Consider the following 20,556-nt stretch of genomic DNA (forward strand, 5'->3'; position numbering starts at 1 on the left):
TTTATTAATTAAAAAAATTTTGACCTTATTTTTGTTCATACACATTCATACGTATACATATAGATTCATATATAAACTTATATTTTATACATATATTTAACGTTTATTTAAAACATTTCTATATTCATATTTTGTTTACATATTTTTTGTATATATATATATATATATTCTATATTACATTTATATTTATACTTATTTTAAAATATATTGCTTGTTTTCCACATTTCTTTTTACACTCATACATGTATTTAAAACTCCTTAAGCTCTTAAGTTTTATTTAATTTTCATTACCTTGAATATTTCAGACTCTTTTGAATTTTAGCATTGATGTTAGCATATGTATATATATTGTGTCATTTTACAGGTTTCCGTATCCCGATTTTATCCCAATATGTCTAAACCAGCTTGTTCTTCCCGATCCCACCCTCCTCCCCGAGCACATCATCCTCAAAATCCACCTCTAAATCTGATTCCTAACCCTGTTCCTAATCCAAATGAGCTCACCTTTCAAAATTCATGCTTTAATGAACCTGGTCACCAAAAATTTTGGCATCGACACTCGCAATTCTTTGAGTCATTACCCCTTAAAGGCGAGTTTATGCCTTCTCTTTCTGCCATGATCGAGCTCAATTTCAAATACCTTCCGCAACTCTAATCTTGGAAACTAGACAATACCTTCAAAATCAAACCCATTGTCTTTCAACAACTTGTTCGTATTTTCTATTCAAATGTTGTTTGTGTTGTTGATCAAACTCTAAATGCCATTATTAGTATTCACTCCTATCTCATGGGGCAATACCTTCACATATATGCCGCTTCCAAAGCCCGAGGCTTAGGTCTAGAGGTTCAAGGTATAGACAATGAGAGAGATACTGTTGATTCCCCTTATAAGGTTGGTCATAGTGTCAATACCCTAGACATTCATGGGCACTTTTTGCACCTTATTATCACTTGGTTTCGACCATCTAGTGGTAAATTCTCCACCCTTCGTACATTTGATATTTGGTTGCTTCATTGCTTTCAACATCATAAACAAATAAGTTCTCCCCAAATTATCTTGGGTGAGCTTGTCGACGTCATCAACAACTTTCAATCTAAAAAACTTGATACCCTTATTTATGGTTGTTTTCTTAGCCATATCTTTCTCAAAGCCGGTATCAATGTCTCTCTAGATCCCACTATTCCCCTATCCTCCTACATTGATATTAAATCTCTTCGTAAATCAGGATGGTAAAAGCTTGGGACGACGTGGACAAGAAAAGGGAAGCAAGCCATATGCTCTACCTTGGTACACCTCAGCCTTATGATGATGATCTGATACGAGATGTCGATGATCCGGTGAACCGTATTCTTTTCGACCCCCTTGAGTTGGCGGTGATGATGCAAGTGCAATTCCACCTTACTTCCAGACGTTCATGGAGACAATGTGTAAACATTAATTTTTTTTATTATTTTTGTTTTATTATTATTATTATTATTAATATTAGTATTATTATTATTATTATTAAATAAAAATAATAATAATAATAATAAAAATATTACAAAGCCCAAAACTGGGGCCCGATTACAATTGGCCCAGCAGAACCCAAACCCTTTAGGGTTTGTAACATTCAGCTAGGGTTATCTAAACCCTAGCTTCCAGACGCCGCCGCCGCTCCAAAGTTCCAGTGAGTTCCAGCCGCCTTGCCGACGCTTCAGTGCCACGATGACTCCAACAGAAGACTCCAGAAGCTCTGCTGCAACGATAACAGCCGCCCACGTCGAGCTCTATGGTGAGTCACCACCATAGCTATGGTGACTCACCAAACTCGACCCTCTATTGTCCGGTCCGACGAGAGCCTCGATGGTGGCTATAAAAGCCACCACACCTGCAAGAAAGACGGGGACAGAGAGCAACGGAGAACACGAGAGAAACGAGGACAGAAAAAAAAAACAGAGAGGAAAGAACCGAACAGAGACGAACCCACAACCAGCATAAAACCAAAACAGAAAACAAAGAAAGAAGAAAGAAACTTACCCTTGGAGCCTTGACCATCGTCGGAAGCACTAAACATCGCCGGAGAACAGAAAATACCGAAGGTATTTTCGTAGATTTACTCCGATTAGGAGTCTTTTAGGGAAAACAAAGACCGGAATCGGTCTTAGGGCGTTTAGATCTATACTTTAGGTAAATTTGGGAATTTCCGGCCACCGGAGACGGTGGCCGGCGGCGGAATATGCGGCGGATCATGGTTGCCGGCCGGTGCTCAGCTCTCTCTCCGGGGAGAGAGTTTAGAGAGAACAGAGAGAGTCTTCTCTCTCAGAGAAAGAAAGAAAAGAAAGAAATGGGAAAGCTTGGCCCTTCGGGCCAGGCGTTTAGGGTATATATACCCCTTCCCGAACGACGTCGTTTTGGGAAGGGGTATACGCGTAATTTACATGTATGGATAAACCCTTTCCGCAGTCACTCCGAGTTTGTAACATTACAAATTAGTCACTGAAAGCAAGTTTTGATTCTTTTAATTATGTCATTCAATTTTATTTTATTACATTTTAGTCATTATCAGTTTATATATATATATTTAGGGTAAATAACTGATTTAGTACCTTATAATTTTATTAACATTTATTTTAACCCGATTAATTAAATAAGGATAAATTACATTTTTAGCATTTAGAGTTTTTATTTATTCGAGATAGAGCCTTTAAACTTTGATAAATTTTATTTTAATCACTGATTAATTAATTAAGGGTTAATTACACTATTAGTAATTTTATTTTATGATGATTCAAATTATGTTTATTAATTTAAATAATTTTACATTTATTATTATTTTATTTATTTTTAGTCATTACTTTAATTATTGTTTTACTATATTATAAATATATATAATTATTTATTTATTTAATAATGTTTATTTATTTTCCATAGTAAAGAAAAGGGCAGTCTTAATACAACTGGATGTCCTATTCTGGTATTTTAAAACTAACTATTATAAAAATTATAATTGAGTTTTATTACATTTTTATTTATTAATATCGAAGAAAAGAGCTGTCTTAAGGTACCTAGAAGCCCTTTTCTGATATTTCTAAATAAATAAATATCTTATTTATATATATTAATATATTTTCTTAAAATTATAAATTTGAAATAAAAGGATTATGAATTAAATATATTTGAAATTTTTTTTCTTCTAATAATAGAGACAATTTATAGTTAATAAAGTACCAATTTTGGGCGTTGTAGGGGTGCTAATCCTTCCCTAAACGTAACCGACCACGAATCCCTTTTTATTAATAAAAAGAATGAATTTTTGGTTAAACGCAGATCAGTTTATCTTTTAACTGATGTTTTCTTAAAAACTCTTTTAAAAGATGATTTTTAGGTATTCGACCTACCTGACCCAAAAGGCCGATTGCGACTCCCAAATTATTTTAAAAACCATTTATTCACATCACTTTTCCCACAAAATAAATTTTTCGTGCCCGGACGAAAACCGGTTACGACAGCTTGGCGACTCTGCTGGGGACCGGTCAAACTTTTAAATTGTCTCTATTAATTAAAAATTAAAAATTCATATATTTAATTTATAATTCTTTCTTTTCAAATTTTTTATATACTTATTATTTTTATAGTTTTTATATATTTTCTTATTAATATTTCATTTTATTTGCAAGTATTTTATTTTATTATTTATTTTTCTGTTAGAGGTTTGAACATTTCTCCTCACACACAACACTTGCATTACATAAAGCTCTATAATTGAGTTTGTCCCTTTTAAGTGGGAGTGAAAGCGACGTCTTCGTGAGAATTTATTCTCCGTGTCAGACCTAGCAAGTAACTTTCGGGGTTCATATGCTCTATGTCTTCGTGAGAATTTATTCTCCGTGTCAGTCATAGAGAAATATGTCCCCTCGAATTGAACTCGATCCGCTTAAAGTCTGTAATGGACTAGGATTGAGGGTTTTGACAGCCCAAGGGGTTATCAACAAGGACAATTCGAGTACCTTTACTCCTAGAACTGAAACTCTGCATATAATAAACCCTAGAAATTCACCTAATCTAAGACAGTACTGAACCTTTGTTCATAGGTGTACACAAAGGAGAAATAAGCTTTAGCTTTTAATTTATTATTATTTTTTCTCCCTGAATAAATGCATGCGAACTAGAAATCATGCGGTTAGGTTAATTTTTCCAAACAAAGCATGGAACTAGAAAGCATGAGGTTAGGATTTATTATATACCATGATAAATAAATTTTTTCTTTCAATTAGTTGGTATTAACCATTTTATTTTTTTTATTTTCCCATGTATGTTATTTTTGCTCTAATTTGTTTAAATTATTTTCTTTTGTTTGCATTGCATGATCATAACCAAAAGGTGTTAACTGAAAAGACTGTTCATCAAATTAGAAAGAAATCATAAATGGACAAAAAGTTCTATGATCAAACAAAATATGATGCAGCCAAGAAAAGACATCCTGAGGGAACTTTGAAGATAGAGAAGAGCTATGCACCCAAAGATTGTATGCCCATTGAAGAGCAAAAGGAGATACGAGAAATAAGAGAGCAGATGTCCAAAATGATGGATAAAATATCTGTTTTGGCCAAAAGAGAAGAGATTCCTGCACAGAAAGAGAGAGAGCTCAATGAACCTAACCCTGCAGTTTCAGATACACAAGGGACTTCGATTCTTAACCAATTTGAGAAATCATGTAATCAGAAATCATCAAAGTTTGGTCTACTCCTGACATCTAAAACTCAGGTTCAATCCAAGACAAAAGGCGGTTCTCATCTTGATACTATCCCCATATCATATAAAGAGTTGTATGAGAAGCTACTTGAAGCACGAGAAGTGGATCCATATTATATAAAACCGTTCCAACCTCCGTATCCGAATTGGTATGACATCAACGTTCATTGTGAATATCATGCCGGAGCTCAAGGACATACCATCGAGAATTGTCTTGCCTTCAAACGCCGAGTCCAAAGTCTTTTGGATCATGGAACCTTACAATTTATGGTAAATGATCGACCTAGTTTGGTAACCGAGGGTCCTGATAGATTAATACCAAAAGTCTTCAAAGGTAAGAATATCAGTAGGGGCGCCCAGAGAGAAGAAAATTTGCTGAGGTTTGAAGCTCAAATATGTCATTTGAAGATTGAAAACGATAAATTGAGCACCAAAATGGGAACCATACATGAAGACTTCCAGAAGGTCAGTCAAGCCTTTCAAAATGCTGGTATAGGAAATACCCCAGAAGAGTGGATAGCAGGGGTCACCAAACTGAAAAAGAGTTGCAACATACATGAAGATCTTGTCCAAAAACTTTTTGAACACAAATGTTCTCTCACAAGGGAAAATGAGCAACTCCGAGAATTGACATAGGAGATGAAAGAACACCAGAATGTCATGGAAGAAGCTGCAGTTCAGACAAGCAATATGGACCAAGCTGATAAAATAACTTGGTTTTAGAGAAGAAAATGGGAAAGTTATTCCCTATATGTAAATTTTGTTGAAGTTAGGACTAAAAGTTGTCCCTTATATATAAAAGTTTTGTTGATGTACCGAAACTTTTGTGTTCAATGAAATCTGTTCTAAGATGATCACTCTTGAGAAACACCTTTTCATACATGCATTTTCATTCTGCATCTTTGCATCTTTGCATTTTTCATTTTGCATTTATACTTTTATGTTTGCCTATGAAATGCACATTTTTGCATTCTTATTTTTCCAGTTATGCATTTTTCAAATTTTTATTTAAGTACTGTTATGTACTTTGATTATAAAAACATGTAAATAATTCATGAAAGGTTCTGTAACAGTAAAAACCAAGACCATTCATTCATATTACTTTACTATCATCATGAAAACAATGGAGCAATCTTATAAGGGACTACAAGACCAGTGGCCAGAACAATTGACAGGGTTACCTCGGGATACAAGGAAAGAAGTTTCAGATTCAGTACCAGATGGATCAGATCAAATTATCCAGGGAATGGAATCTGATAAAGAAGATACAACTGCTATAGAGAAATCGTGCTATCAGATTGAAGAGTCGAGAAAGATAACATACCCTGGGGCATCCCACTCAAACTCAAAGAATAGCCTCATTAATTATTCACAATATGAGGAGAAAGTCAAGAGAACATAGAAAGCAATCAGAAACATGAAAGATGTTAGTGCCTACCACAAAGAATTAGAAGCAAGAGAGCTCAGCTTGATTCCAGATTTGATTATTCCCCATGAATTCAAAATGCCTGATTTTGAGAAATATGATGGCACCAGTTGTCCCTTAATCCATTTGAGAATGTTTTGCAGAAAAATGGAAGGATATTTGAGTTCTAATGATTTATTAATTCACTCTTTCCATGATAGTCTTGTTGGCCCAACAGTAGTCTGGTACAATCAGTTGACCCAAGAACAGATCAAGAGATGGGTAGATCTAGCTGATGCATTTTTGAGACAATATCGATATGTTAAAGGCTTAGCTCCAACACGTATGGATCTTCGAAGAGTAAAGAAGAAAACCAATGAAAGATTTCAAGAATATGCCCTAAGATGGAGAGGAGTAGCAGCACAAGTTCAACCTCCCATGTTAGAAGAAGAGATATCACGTATGTTTCGTGATTCCCTTCCCGCTCCTTTCCGCGAGTTGATGCATGCAAATCCGACAAAGGAATTCGAGAATCTTGTGACAACTGGAGATTTAATTGAGAATGTAATCAATGAAGAAAACTCAAAAGTCATATCCAAGAGCCCAACTGATCAGAAAACAAAAGCTGATGATGTAAATGTATGTCACATCCAAAATCCCCGCAACTGCAAAAGAAAAAGAGAAAGTAACTGTTCGGATCGACCAAAGAAAGTCATGCGATCAAGAAAAACTTTGGAAGTGTTCCAAACTTCCATTTCAGATTTGTATCCTCATTTGGTTAAAGGTCAATACATCACACCAAGACCAACTAAAGTGACATCAAACCCTTCTGCTCATAGCTATGATCAAGATAGTGTTTGTAATTTCCACTTGGGGGTAAAGGGGCATTCTACAGGCAATTGTAGGCCACTGTTAAAACAAATTGAGATGCTTGTTGACAAAGGGGTTTTGACACAAGAAATGATCAAGAAATGGGGGGCAAATGAAGAAAAGAACCCTGATCCTATTACATACCATTATAGGAGTAATGAGGCATAATAAAATAAATAAGTGGAAGTGTTATCTACCACTGTAGTACTTTTCTATTTTCAGCATCTTGTTTGAACTTGTTTATTTCCTTCCTCCACCTTTTGTGCAATAAATAAATATGTATTGCTTTTATGGTTATGAGCAATGAATCAAATTTTAATCTTGAAATTATTGAGTATCAAGTAGATTAGATATTCTTTTAATTTTTCAAGAGTTATAGATCTATTGGCAAGTGGTAAAATTATATCTTCAATATCCCATCCAACACCAATTACTCGACCTTTACCAAATCCAAATCCTGACACTACATTTATCTGAGACTCTGAAGAAATGTCTCTACCTGTTTTTGAGACACAAAATGTTTACCTTCTCGGGTAGAGTCGATTGATTGATGATACTACATTCCACCATATACATGACTTTAAGAGTCACACATTTATCCTTCCAAGCACAAAACCATCATAAACCAAAAGACCTCAAAAGAACCAAACTTTCAATTATCCATGAATTTTACTGCAAGAAGAGACGAGATGAGGCATCATGGACCAACTCATTGATGATAATTTCGAGTGATTAGGGCATACTCAAAGAAGAAGGGGAAAGTGATTGATTGAAATAAATATATCATGCATTAATTACATTTTTTCATGTAAATAAAGTTAATCTTGAATATTCATCCCCCTGCGGATACCTCTTTTTACAAAGGTTTCTGTGTATGAGATGATGAACGGCATTGTTTCATTTATCCTTTAATATATATATATATATCCTTTGTTGTCCCCATTTGAGCCTGAATAATTTTTCTTCTAATTCAACCCTAACCAAGGATCACCCTCTACATTGAGGGGCAAGGTAAAGGATATTGGCTCACAAGAATAAAGATTGTCAATACAGTTTTATTACGAAGACAAGTTTCCATGAAGTCATGAAAGTTTTGAACTACAAAGTATATCAAATACAGAGTGCTTGAAGATCAATCCAATCAAGAATAATGGAAAACCTCCAAAATGCAAAAGGAAAAGGAGGTGCTCAAAGCAATTGAAGTATTATACTCATCCAGCAAAGAAAGAAGAAAAAAAAAAGAAAAAAAAAAGAAAATTGAATCAAGATGGGTGATTTATTGAGCCTCAAGTTACAAGGTTGATCAAGTACAAACAAGAAGAGCAAGAAATACTGAATATATGAGAAAATGGAAATGAATCCAAAATTTGGCAGTCTAGAGGGATCCAGTTGATGGAAAATTCCCCAGCAAGGCAGATCCAAGTCAAGCAAAACAAGATTGATGGCATCAGAATGAATTGATCCTTGGTTTGATGACCCTTAAACACTTATTTGGGCCTTTTTATCCATTTCTTTCGTAACCATAAGCCATGGCCTACGTTACGTACCTGAAAAGTCCATTCTAATCATACATGGATTTCTAAGTAAAAGAGAATATCTTCAGAATTCATTCCGCCTCTCAAGATTGATTTTTATTTGCAAAAATTGGTTTTTAAAATCTTTAATGCATGATATGAAAAATGATAAAAGGAGGGTTCAAGATATAAATTTTTAAATAATATCTTAGAACCAAAGGAGGATTCAAGTTGAAAACCTGAAAAGGCGGCTCGAATATTGAATGGTGCAACAAATGACATAAGAGATGATTTTAAGCTATTAAAAGGAGCACCGCACATCCCAAAGACGTTCATGAGATTTTGGAAACGAGAAGCATCTCTACAAGATGAGCATAACAACCTTTTCTTCAAGTTAGTGGAAGCCCGAAGCGACATACTGAACCAACTTGAAAAAACCTACTTTATCAGAATCAACCTACACCTCAAATCAGTCAATAATTTTGACACTTGCCATAGGACTATGATTTTTGAATGATTTAAAAGTGTAGTTGGTTTATTTGATATTTATTAAACTCATTGTTTATGATTTGATTCTATTGTGAACCTAAGAAGGGCAATACTTTGTAAAAGTCTTTCATTCTTCAATAAACAAAGGAGAAAAAAACATTTTCAAACAGGACAGTCTCAAATGAGGAAGGTCCTTGAAGCAATTATTGCTTATTCTACCTCTGTTGTAGAAAAAGAATAAACAAGGCCAGAGAAATGAAGCACTTCACATTTTTTGAAGGCAAGTGGTCCAAGAAGCCAGAAAGTCTGGGGAATTGAACTTGTGACACTCCCCTATGATATTATTAGTAGCTCATCAAGAAAGATTATCGTTTATCTCATGTTGAGGTCGATAAGCATCACCAGACAAATTACTTTCCCCAGCCATTGATCCATGTTTCTGGCAGATTACATCACAGAGATATAGGTCCCAGTAAGATGTATTATGGGAATGAACAAGTCACTATCTGCGCTCTGGTTATACTATGATGCTGGCTCAAGTCTTGATACATTATTGCTACTTCTTCTAGGCCGATCATTTTCTTTGTCAAGATGATACCCATTATGTCCTTCAGAAGATTGCTGAATTTGAATTTAAGGACTTATGGCACATAATAAGACATTGGAACAAATTCTACATTTGTATGCCGTACAGGATTCCAAAAGTTGAGATAACCAGTTTTACCATCAACTAAACCTGTCCATGGTTAGGGAAGAGTATGATATGGCAGTGTGTATTTTGGAGCAGCATAAGAGATAGTTGTCGTAGCAGTCATTGCAAGAAAATGCACCAATAAAAATCTTCTAGTTCATCATGATGATGTTTATTTCTTCCAGTAAGGTTGTTACACTGGATGCAATCGACAACAAGGTCGAATTCAACAAATCTACTCATTAATTGCTCCAACCGATCATCATTCAGTTCTTGCACATCTGTTTTCAAAAATATGCCAAGACAGTAGAAGACAGCCTCTGCATCATTGATCCCAGAAGAAAAAGACATGACATGGATACCACCGGGAACATGTCTCTAGCAGATCCTCCTCCTCGTGTATGGTTTTTAGGGAAACCTAGAAGCATTTCCACCTCATCAGGTTCAAGTGGAACCATTTTATTCCTTCTAATCCATACCAGATTCCATTTTCAGCACTCATCAAGAACATACTTCTGGACACTCGAAGGTGTTTCATTATCATAAGCTTCAAGTGCCTTACAGATCCTTTCTGTCAATTTGGCACTTCTTGTGCATGTTTATAAACAATTTAACTTTGTTCTTGGATCCCATGAAAGCCATCATTTCTTTGTCAATGAAAAAGCATCAGCACATGGAGCAAGCAGAATAAGAGAAAATCTGTTTTTAATTGACAGAATTATGAATATAGCCCTTTTCAGTGTAGTAGCATGGAAATGCTTCGAATCTACAAATTCTGGCTCTACATCGAATAAGTACTGTGATATTCCAGTCCAAACATTAACTGGAGCAAGTGCCATGTTCTCGTAGTAGAAATAAAGAGACCCAATAGCATCTTCTGGAAGTGTTCTTTGAGTTATCTGATCTGGTTTGGTATGAAACCACAAAATCAATCATTGGATTTGAAAGATGAATTTGCTCATGGTAGAAATAAGGAGGCTCAATAGCATTTTCTGGAAGTGTTCTTTGAGTTATCTGATCTGATTCGGTAGGAACCCCAGAATCGATCATTGGAATTGAAAGATGAACTGCATGATCATCTTCATTAAGAAGCTTCTTTTCAAGCTTCCTCTGTTTATTCTTTTCCCAAAAATCATAGCCCGAATTTTGCCTTTGCTTGTAATTGGGATCATTGCATAATGGCTTCCCATCTTTTACCGGAAGAAATGTATCAATAATCCTAGCCAGTTGAGCAGTACATATAAAATTTGTCAATTTTGCAATTGATGAATCTGAACCACATCTCTCCATGGTAATTGAAGCCTCAACCTCTGAGAATCACATTTTTGTCAAGTATAACAGTTTACTCTCCTCATCAGAATCAGAATTCATGATTTCCTCGATATCAGAAGAACTATCAATATATGTGAAATCATCCTGAAAGATCGCTTCATAATCAGATGAGTTGTTATCAGAATCAACATGTTGCATGGGTGCGGATTTTTGATGAGCTTGTACCATTGTATATGTAGTCTTGCCATTGCATCAGATTATTGTTTGCATAAATTGGTTTCTCTCCCACAGAAAAGTATATTTCAGATATGGCCTTCACTGAAAGATGATAAGCCACTGTGTCAGCCTGGAACAGATTACCAAGCTATTTTCACTTCACTGTCTGACTAAATCCCTCCAGATACAGAAAATGGTCACCTCATTCAAAAGACACATATCTCAGACGTTTCTGTTAGAATTATTGAATACTTCTTAAGTTTGTGATAACATGAAGAGAATTTCAGTTACTTGATAACACTACTGTTTAGTGACACCAGAATGAGAGTATTCAAGATAAATAGATTTGGGGCACGAATAAAGCTACAAGTACCTACAACAATTCATTGTCAAAATTGGACCTCGTGGGGATCATAACATTCCAGTCAAACAGAGATTGAGAGTGAATCAGATAAATCTAGAGGGACATCTTGAGGGCCCATTTCAACCATAAATAGAATATTGGGGCATTTTGAAGGCTCACAGCAATATGAATATTTGGGCATTCTTGGAGGCTCATCTCAACAAGAAGTAATGTTGAGCACACTTTTAACATCTGTATCAGCAAATATTGGGGCATTTTAAAGCTCACTTCAGACAGATCCATGTGGGGTATTTTGAAGACTCAGATTAACAATAAGCAAATATTGGGGCATGCTGAAGACCCTTTTCAAACAGAATCAGAAATGTTGAAATATTCTGAATATTTATCAGCAAAATGTTGGGGCATGCTAAAAACCCATTTTCAATCAGAATCAAAACTGTTGATGCATTTTGAACACTTGTATTAGCCAATGTTGGGGTATGCTGAAGGCCCACAATATCCTGTGTAAAGATCATTGACTTGAACAAATATTTTCAATGAGACAGAAAGATATGACGAATGAAAATGGTGAAACAATGACAGTCAAGTTGATTATACATAATTGCTTCGTTCATCAGTGTGTTCTTTGATAAACTACATTACGGTTGCATGAATAAAGATGATCCCCAGGTAGACTACTTGATCCAGGGTTCAGTTCCTTAAGATCTCAGTATTGAATTTGGCTTTCTGTGTGTCGGCGATAATTGAAAATATTTCTTTGAGATTCCTAGCAAATAGTTTCAACCATACTATTGAGATTATGAAGCTGTTTTTCACATCAGTTTTTGCTTCCTTGATGACATTGAAAAGGGAAACTCGACTCTCACTTATATTATTGTTATTCCCATTGTTATTTGGGATCATCATTGCTAGCCAAGATGAACTGAGTTTTCATCTATTTTGGTTTTATCATTTGTATTTCATCCCCAGCTGCAAAAATTCCACGGATATCTTTCTGTACATTGATCCTATAGTTGACGTGTTTCTACTTCCTACAAAGATCATTATAGAAGAAAATGTGATCAGTATCACATTTGTCTTTGCCCGAGATGATATCAAGATCAGTTAGTGTCTCCTATTCAATTCGACACCAGCATATCTTGTAAATTTGACCAACTTTTTGGTCATACCAACATTACACTTGAATCCCCACTGAGTTTTTGTTCTCAAATGGTCTTGTGACATCATTCAAAAGCTTTGAACACTAGGCAAAGAACTTTAATGATTACGAACATCTGAGCAGAAGCCACAAAAAAGGATGAATGTATTGTCAAAATGTTTTACGAACATCTGAGCAGAAGCCACAGGAAAAGATGAATGCACTGTCAAATGTTTTACGAACCTGTTATTCTGATGCTGAACCAATGTTACGATCATATGGTTTCATTTATTGATCCAAGATGAAGTCTGTCTTCTTCAACCCCAAAATTAGAAGTGAGATATAATGAAGATTTCTTTCCAAGGAAAGCTGAAAATTTTGACAACAAAAAACTAGTGGAGCCAACTAAGATCAAAAAATAGGTTGTTGTTAAACATCTTTACATGATATGGTTTGAGTTGTTTTGTTCGAGATCCAATTAGATATGGAGACATGAAAGGAATTGGAATAAATCCTCCTTGTGATATGTTTCAAGAGTCAAATCAGATCAGACTCTACTCTCCTAATTAATCCCTACTGAGTCAGGCATATCTACATCTACACTCTTCAAAGATGATAGATTCTCTTTTTAAAGATGACAGATTCTCTTTTCAAAGATGAAAACTTTATGGGATTTCTACACAAGTCCAAACAAATAAAGTTGGTTTTATCCAAAACAAAATGAGGCATCAAGGTCATAGTTTTGACTACGACAAGAGTTCCACAAGTGAAATATTTCTTCTAAGACTTTCATGAAGCAAAGAAGACAGCAAAGATATAAGTTGATCAGATGATTCTGCATGAATGCAAGCTTGATAGCATAAGTTGCGATACTGATATCCAGAGGTAACCCTGGCAATAAATGATGAACTAAAGGAAGATCGAGTTCACCACTTTGAAATCAAATGAAGATTGCATCAACATTCATGCATTCATAAGAACATCATTTGCACAATAGACAATGCATTACATTGATACATCTAGGTGCATTCAAACATGAAGTTTTACAGATCTTCGGAAAAACAAGAAGATTCATGGTAAGAAATACATTACAAGAAGAAGGTATTCAAAACCGCAAATAAAGGAATCATACAAACATCTGAAGAAGTGATAGATGCAATCCACAAGAATGAAAATTATCTTGAGATTAGGGCATGTTACCCAATCAATATGTTATTTTGAAACATAATAAGGAAACGATTTCCATAGTTTCTCATTCAATCTTTTCTGAAAATGAAATTGATGAATAGTAAGAAAACAATTTCCATAGTTTCTTACTTAGTAAACTATTTCCCACATCTGTAAGTCCTTCAGTACATGATGTTTCCAAAAAGCCTTCGGGAGCTTTTTGATGTTTTTAAAGCCTTAGGGTCATCTGTAAGTCCTTCAGTGCATGATGTTTCCAAAAAGCCTTCGGGAGTCTTTTTGATGTTTTCAAAGCCTTAGGGTCATCTGTAAGTCCTTCAGTGCATGATGTTTCCAAAAAGCCTTCGGGAGCTTTTTGATGTTTTCAAAGCCTTAGGGTCATCTGTAAGTCCTTCAGTGCATGATGTTTCCAAAAAGCCTTCGGGAGTTTTTTGATGTTTTCACAGCCTTAGGGTCATCTGTAAGTCCTTCAGTGCATGATGTTTCCAAAAAGCCTTCGGGAGCTTTTTGATGTTTTCAAAACCTTAGGGTCATCTGTAAGTCCTTCAGTGCATGATGTTTCCAAAAAGCCTTCGGGATCTTTTTGATGTTTTCAAAGCCTTAGGGTCATCTGTAAGTCCTTCAATGCATGATGTTTCCAAAAAGCCTTCGGGATCTTTTTGATGTTTTCAAAGCCTTAGGGTCATCTGTAAGTCCTTCAGTGCATGATGTTTCCAAAAAGCCTTCGGGATCTTTTTGATGTTTTCAAAGCCTTAGGGTCATCTGTAAGTCCTTCAGTGCATGATGTTTCCAAAAAGCCTTCGGGAGCTTTTTGATGTTTTCAAAACCTTAGGGTCATCTGTAAGTCCTTCAGTGCATGATGTTTCCAAAAAGCCTTCGGGATCTTTTTGATGTTTTCAAAGCCTTAGGGTCATCTGTAAGTCCTTTAGTGCATGATGTTTCCAAAAAGCCTTCGGGAGCTTTTTGATGTTTTCAAAGCCTTAGGGTCATCTGTAAGTCCTTCAGTGCATGATGTTTCCAAAAAGCCTTCGGGAGCTTTTTGATGTTTTCAAACCCTCGGGGTCATTCATAAGACCTCTGGGCGGAATGTTTTCAACATTTCCATCCTACTCAAAAGAAGCCAAATGAAAAAATTATTGTTTTTTCGTCTTTGCTCTATTCTTGTTAACAGAAGAATGAGCAAAGAGGGGCAGCTGTAAACATTAATTTTTTTTATTATTTTTGTTTTATTATTATTATTATTATTAATATTAGTATTATTATTATTATTATTAAATAAAAAAAATAATAATAGTAATAAAAATATTACAAAGCCCAAAACTGGGGCCCGATTACAATTGGCCCAGCATAACCCAAACCCTTTAGGGTTTGTAACATTCAGCTAGGGTTGTCTAAACCCTAGCTTCCAGACGCCGCCACCGCTCCAAAGTTCCAGTGAGTTCCAGCTGCCTTGCCGACGCTTCAGTGCCACGATGACTCCAACAGAAGACTCCAGAAGCTCTGCTGCAACGATAACAGCCGCCCACGTCGAGCTCTATGGTGAGTCACCACCATAGCTATGGTGACTCACCAAACTCGACCCTCTATTGTCCGGTCCGACGAGAGCCTCGATGGTGGCTATAAAAGCCACCACACCTGCAAGAAAGACGGGGACAGAGAGCAACGGAGAACACGAGAGAAACGAGGACAGAAAAAAAAAACAGAGAGGAAAGAACCGAACAGAGACGAACCCACAACCAGCATAAAACCAAAACAGAAAACAAAGAAAGAAGAAAGAAACTTACCCTTGGAGCCTTGACCATCGTCGGAAGCACTAAACATCGCCGGAGAACAGAAAATACCGAAGGTATTTTCGTAGATTTACTCCGATTAGGAGTCTTTTAGGGAAAACAAAGACCGGAATCGGTCTTAGGGCGTTTAGATCTATACTTTAGGTAAATTTGGGAATTTCCGGCCACCGGAGACGGTGGCCGGCGGCGGAATATGCGGCGGATCATGGTTGCCGGCCGGTGCTCAGCTCTCTCTCCGGGGAGAGAGTTTAGAGAGAACAGAGAGAGTCTTCTCTCTCAGAGAAAGAAAGAAAAGAAAGAAATGGGAAAGCTTGGCCCTTCGGGCCAGGCGTTTAGGGTATATATACCCCTTCCCGAACGACGTCGTTTTGGGAAGGGGTATACGCGTAATTTACATGTATGGATAAACCCTTTCCGCAGTCACTCCGAGTTTGTAACATTACAAATTAGTCACTGAAAGCAAGTTTTGATTCTTTTAATTATGTCATTCAATTTTATTTTATTACATTTTAGTCATTATCAGTTTATATATATATTTAGGGTAAATAACTGATTTAGTACCTTATAATTTTATTAACATTTATTTTAACCCGATTAATTAAATAAGGATAAATTACATTTTTAGCATTTAGAGTTTTTATTTATTCGAGATAGAGCCTTTAAACTTTGATAAATTTTATTTTAATCACTGATTAATTAATTAAGGGTTAATTACACTATTAGTAATTTTATTTTATGATGATTCAAATTATGTTTATTAATTTAAATAATTTTACATTTATTATTATTTTATTTATTTTTAGTCATTACTTTAATTATTGTTTTACTATATTATAAATATATATATTATTTATTTATTTAATAATGTTTATTTATTTTCCATAGTAAAGAAAAGGGCAGTCTTAATACAACTGGATGTCCTATTCTGGTATTTTAAAACTAACTATTATAAAAATTATAATTGAGTTTTATTACATTTTTATTTATTAATATCGAAGAAAAGAGCTGTCTTAAGGTACCTAGAAGCCCTTTTCTGATATTTCTAAATAAATAAATATCTTATTTATATATATTAATATATTTTCTTAAAATTATAAATTTGAAATAAAAGGATTATGAATTAAATATATTTGAAATTTTTTTTCTTCTAATAATAGAGACAATTTATAGTTAATAAAGTACCAATTTTGGGCGTTGTAGGAGTGCTAATCCTTCCCTAAACGTAACCGACCACGAATCCCTTTTTATTAATAAAAAGAATGAATTTTTGGTTAAACGCAGATCAGTTTATCTTTTAACTGATGTTTTCTTAAAAACTCTTTTAAAAGATGATTTTTAGGTATTCGACCTACCTGACCTAAAAGGCCGATGGCGACTCCCAAATTATTTTAAAAACCATTTATTCACATCACTTTTCCCACAAAATAAATTTTTCGTGCCCGGACGAAAACCGGTTACGACACAATGGACATGATGTTTACTATCATAGAGTCTCATTTCACGGCTTTGGAGACTCAGGTTTCTGAGATTGGTGCTTGACAGTTATCTTTGGAGGCGATGTATGTGGACTCCTAACACGATATTCATGCTAAATTCGACATGGTGACGGATGTGATTGACGCTCTTTCTCGCGACTTTGCTTCCTTCTGCGCTTCATCTTTGAATCCTGATCCTCTCAATCAGACGCTTGATTGCTTTTCCTTGATTGAGTGTTTATTTTGTGCTCACGTTCGACATTGCATTTAGACTTTGTTGTATATTTTTTATCTTTCAGTTGTGGATGTTCATTTTCATACTTTGTTATGGCTTTGGGTTTTTATTCACATGGCTACTTATATTTGATATTTTATGCCATTTTGGATGCTTGATATGGTTTCTAATACTTGATATTTGAGACATGTTATGTTTTATGATCATGTTTATTGCTTTGAGAATATTATTTATGTTGAATGACCTCGTTTGGTACGTTTGATCTTCACAGCTTCTATTTATATCTTGTTTTTTAAACTTTTTGATTTAACAAAAAGGGGGAGAAATGTTAGAGTAAGGGGGAGCAGTTATTTTCAAGAAAATCTTAAAAATCTTAAATATTTTCAAAAGTTTTGTTACATAAAAAACGGGGAGATTATTGAACCATGCTTTGAGATTTTGGTAGACCAAAAGTAAATAAGTTTAAAGAAATTTTAAGGTTATTTTTAATTCAGTTTTTTAACTTATATTCAATTCAACTTTTTGAATATAAAAATTCTTTTTAAAGTAAAAAACTTCATAATTACTCCTTACTCTTTTGAAAAATTCAATTCATATACTGTAAATAATTTTCAAACATTTTTACAAAGGGTTTTAGATCTTAATCGATTCAAAAATCAATTTTTAACACTAGAGTACCGATATTACAAGAACAATACCTATATTGTTCATTTGGTACCGATACGGGTAGCGGTACTAACGTGTAAAAATACACTGAAGTATCGATATTGATATCGATACTCCCTTTAAGTTTTTGACAAACTCGATTCCAGTAGTCTATTTTTATACTGATACTCTGAGTATTGATACCAATATCAATACTCTAAGTGGAGTATCGATACTCCTCTCTCACCAATGGCTAGATTTTTGTATTTAATGCAAGACTGAGTACCGGTACTCAAGGTGTTATTAGCTCCCACAACAACCCAAACAACTAGAATTGAATGAAGGGGAATAAAAACAAGATTCCAAGTCATATGCGAAGAAAATAGATCATAGAGAAAGCCAAAAGCAATCATATTGAGCCAAAATCAAGTCAACATTCTTCAATATTCTTTTTGCTTTCAAATAACACTTTTGAACTCATTTGTTTCATTTTTTTAGTGTTCTTCTTTGTTTTTGAATTGTGCAAACACATTTCTAGTAAGGATTTCTAAGTTTTCTATTTGTAATTTCTTCTTAGGAAGGGTTGTACACTTGAGACTTTGGGGTATAAGTGTAGGTGTGTTGTAAGGTTACACCTTGTCATAAAAGATTTGAACAAATTAGTGAATTTGTTGAAATTTTTAGTGTGGAAACTAAGATAGTGGATGTAAACTTCATTGAGGAAGTTGAACCACTCTAAAATTGCTTGTGCCAATTTTCTTTATTTTATTGCAAAAAACTTCCATCAAATTTTATTTGTCAATTCACCCCTCTTGGTTATTTCATTGGTTCGATTCACTCAATATATTTATAATTTAACAACTCGTTTGATAGGTAAAAGTAGAACCATGCATTTATAATGTAGTTGGAAAAATATTATATTGTGATTATAATGACAGTTTTTTGGTGAATTTTTCCTCAATTCAATATAATTTCAAGTTAAATTTAATTGATAAGATAGGGATGGTTAGTTTGATTAAATTTAAATTGTATCATTTGATTTGATTTAATCGATATATACATTCATATCAGTTATTATCAAGTGTGTAGAAATGTGATTGTTATGATTTGTGCGGGTTAAACAACGTACGAAATACTTTATGTACAAGCTTCAATCATTTGACAATGATTTTTATTTTCCTTTTCGACCTTAGAGTTATGATTGGAGTTGAAGCTCAAAAAAATCTTAAACGCATGGATGGGGACGCCGCCAATGTTTGCCAAACCATATAAAACGTTGCCTTAAAGCATAAGTTGCTCAAGAGCTACAAAATGGGTTACTCGTTATTCAACTTTTAACTATTTTAGGGCAAATAAGAACCTTTAATTAAGCTTACGCCATTAAAAATGTTGTTCCGACTGTTTCCAATATTAGTTCGGAGATTGGGTGAAATGGTGAGCCCAATACTTAACCCTAGAGTGGATTTCATCGACCAAAACTTATCAAGAGATGAGAAATAAGAAGTTTACAGGAGTAGGACAATTTTTTCCCAGGTTCATATATCTTTGGTTGTTTTGAGAAACATGTAGTTACCGTTGGACTGATTAAGGTAGTTGAATTGTGAATAAATTGGCCAAGAGTTCATTTAAAATGTGAGTAGTTATATATATCGATTGCTCTACTTTGCTTCTTTTCAACTTGGATTTATGACTGATGGACATGGTCTGATCCTGCTTAAACAATCAGCTATATAGAAACGGTTGCTTCAAGTTGATAGACGTTAACCCTAAGTTGGTCCTCATAGTGGGTCATCCATCCACCAATATGTTTTGACTTGGAAATGTATAAATCTGATGAATTTGCCTCCATAGAATGGTCCTGATTTCTGGCCAGGGACTTCATTTGAGGACATTTTACTAACCATAACATCCACACTGACTACGTAGTCACATGCAGAGAGAATCATCACTATGTACTCCTTGAATCCCATGGTTCAATGCTGCACCCTTTCTCAGCTGTTCCTTCAAACAACCAAACCTATTGCACTTCAATTCATTTTACCAGTGACACATTCCATCTCATTTCTCAAACCACATTTGTTTTTCGCTCATCTCGTAAAATTTACCCTTCACAATCTACAATTAAAAATGATCATCGTTTTGCTTGCTTAATAAACTTTGCCCTTCACTCTTTAACCTAAATAAGAAATGTAATAAACTTATAATTGGAATCAGTGCCCTTCATTTATCTTCGGTGGTCCTACTCCATAAAATGTTTCCTCAACGAAGTCATTGTCCTCACAATTACTCGCACAATGCATAAACTTATAATTGGAATCATGGGCCACGTTCCCATTTTCATTATTATTCGAAACCACTTCAGTCATTGATTTCGACTAGTTTTTTTGGCTCACGGTCAGGGAGTGTTTCAATTCATTAAAAGTGAATAACTAACTCCTGCAAAATCAAATCAATAACACCAACCTTTGCGTCTCCTCTTTTTCCTTTAAAAAGGCAAAACATTAATCCAAGTGGCAGAACAAGTAAAAAAAAAGG

This window comes from Hibiscus syriacus, unplaced genomic scaffold, assembly GCF_006381635.1.
Source record: "Hibiscus syriacus cultivar Baekdansim isolate YM2019G1 unplaced genomic scaffold, ASM638163v2 tig00000329_pilon, whole genome shotgun sequence".
In the NCBI taxonomy this organism is placed as follows: domain Eukaryota; kingdom Viridiplantae; phylum Streptophyta; class Magnoliopsida; order Malvales; family Malvaceae; genus Hibiscus; species Hibiscus syriacus.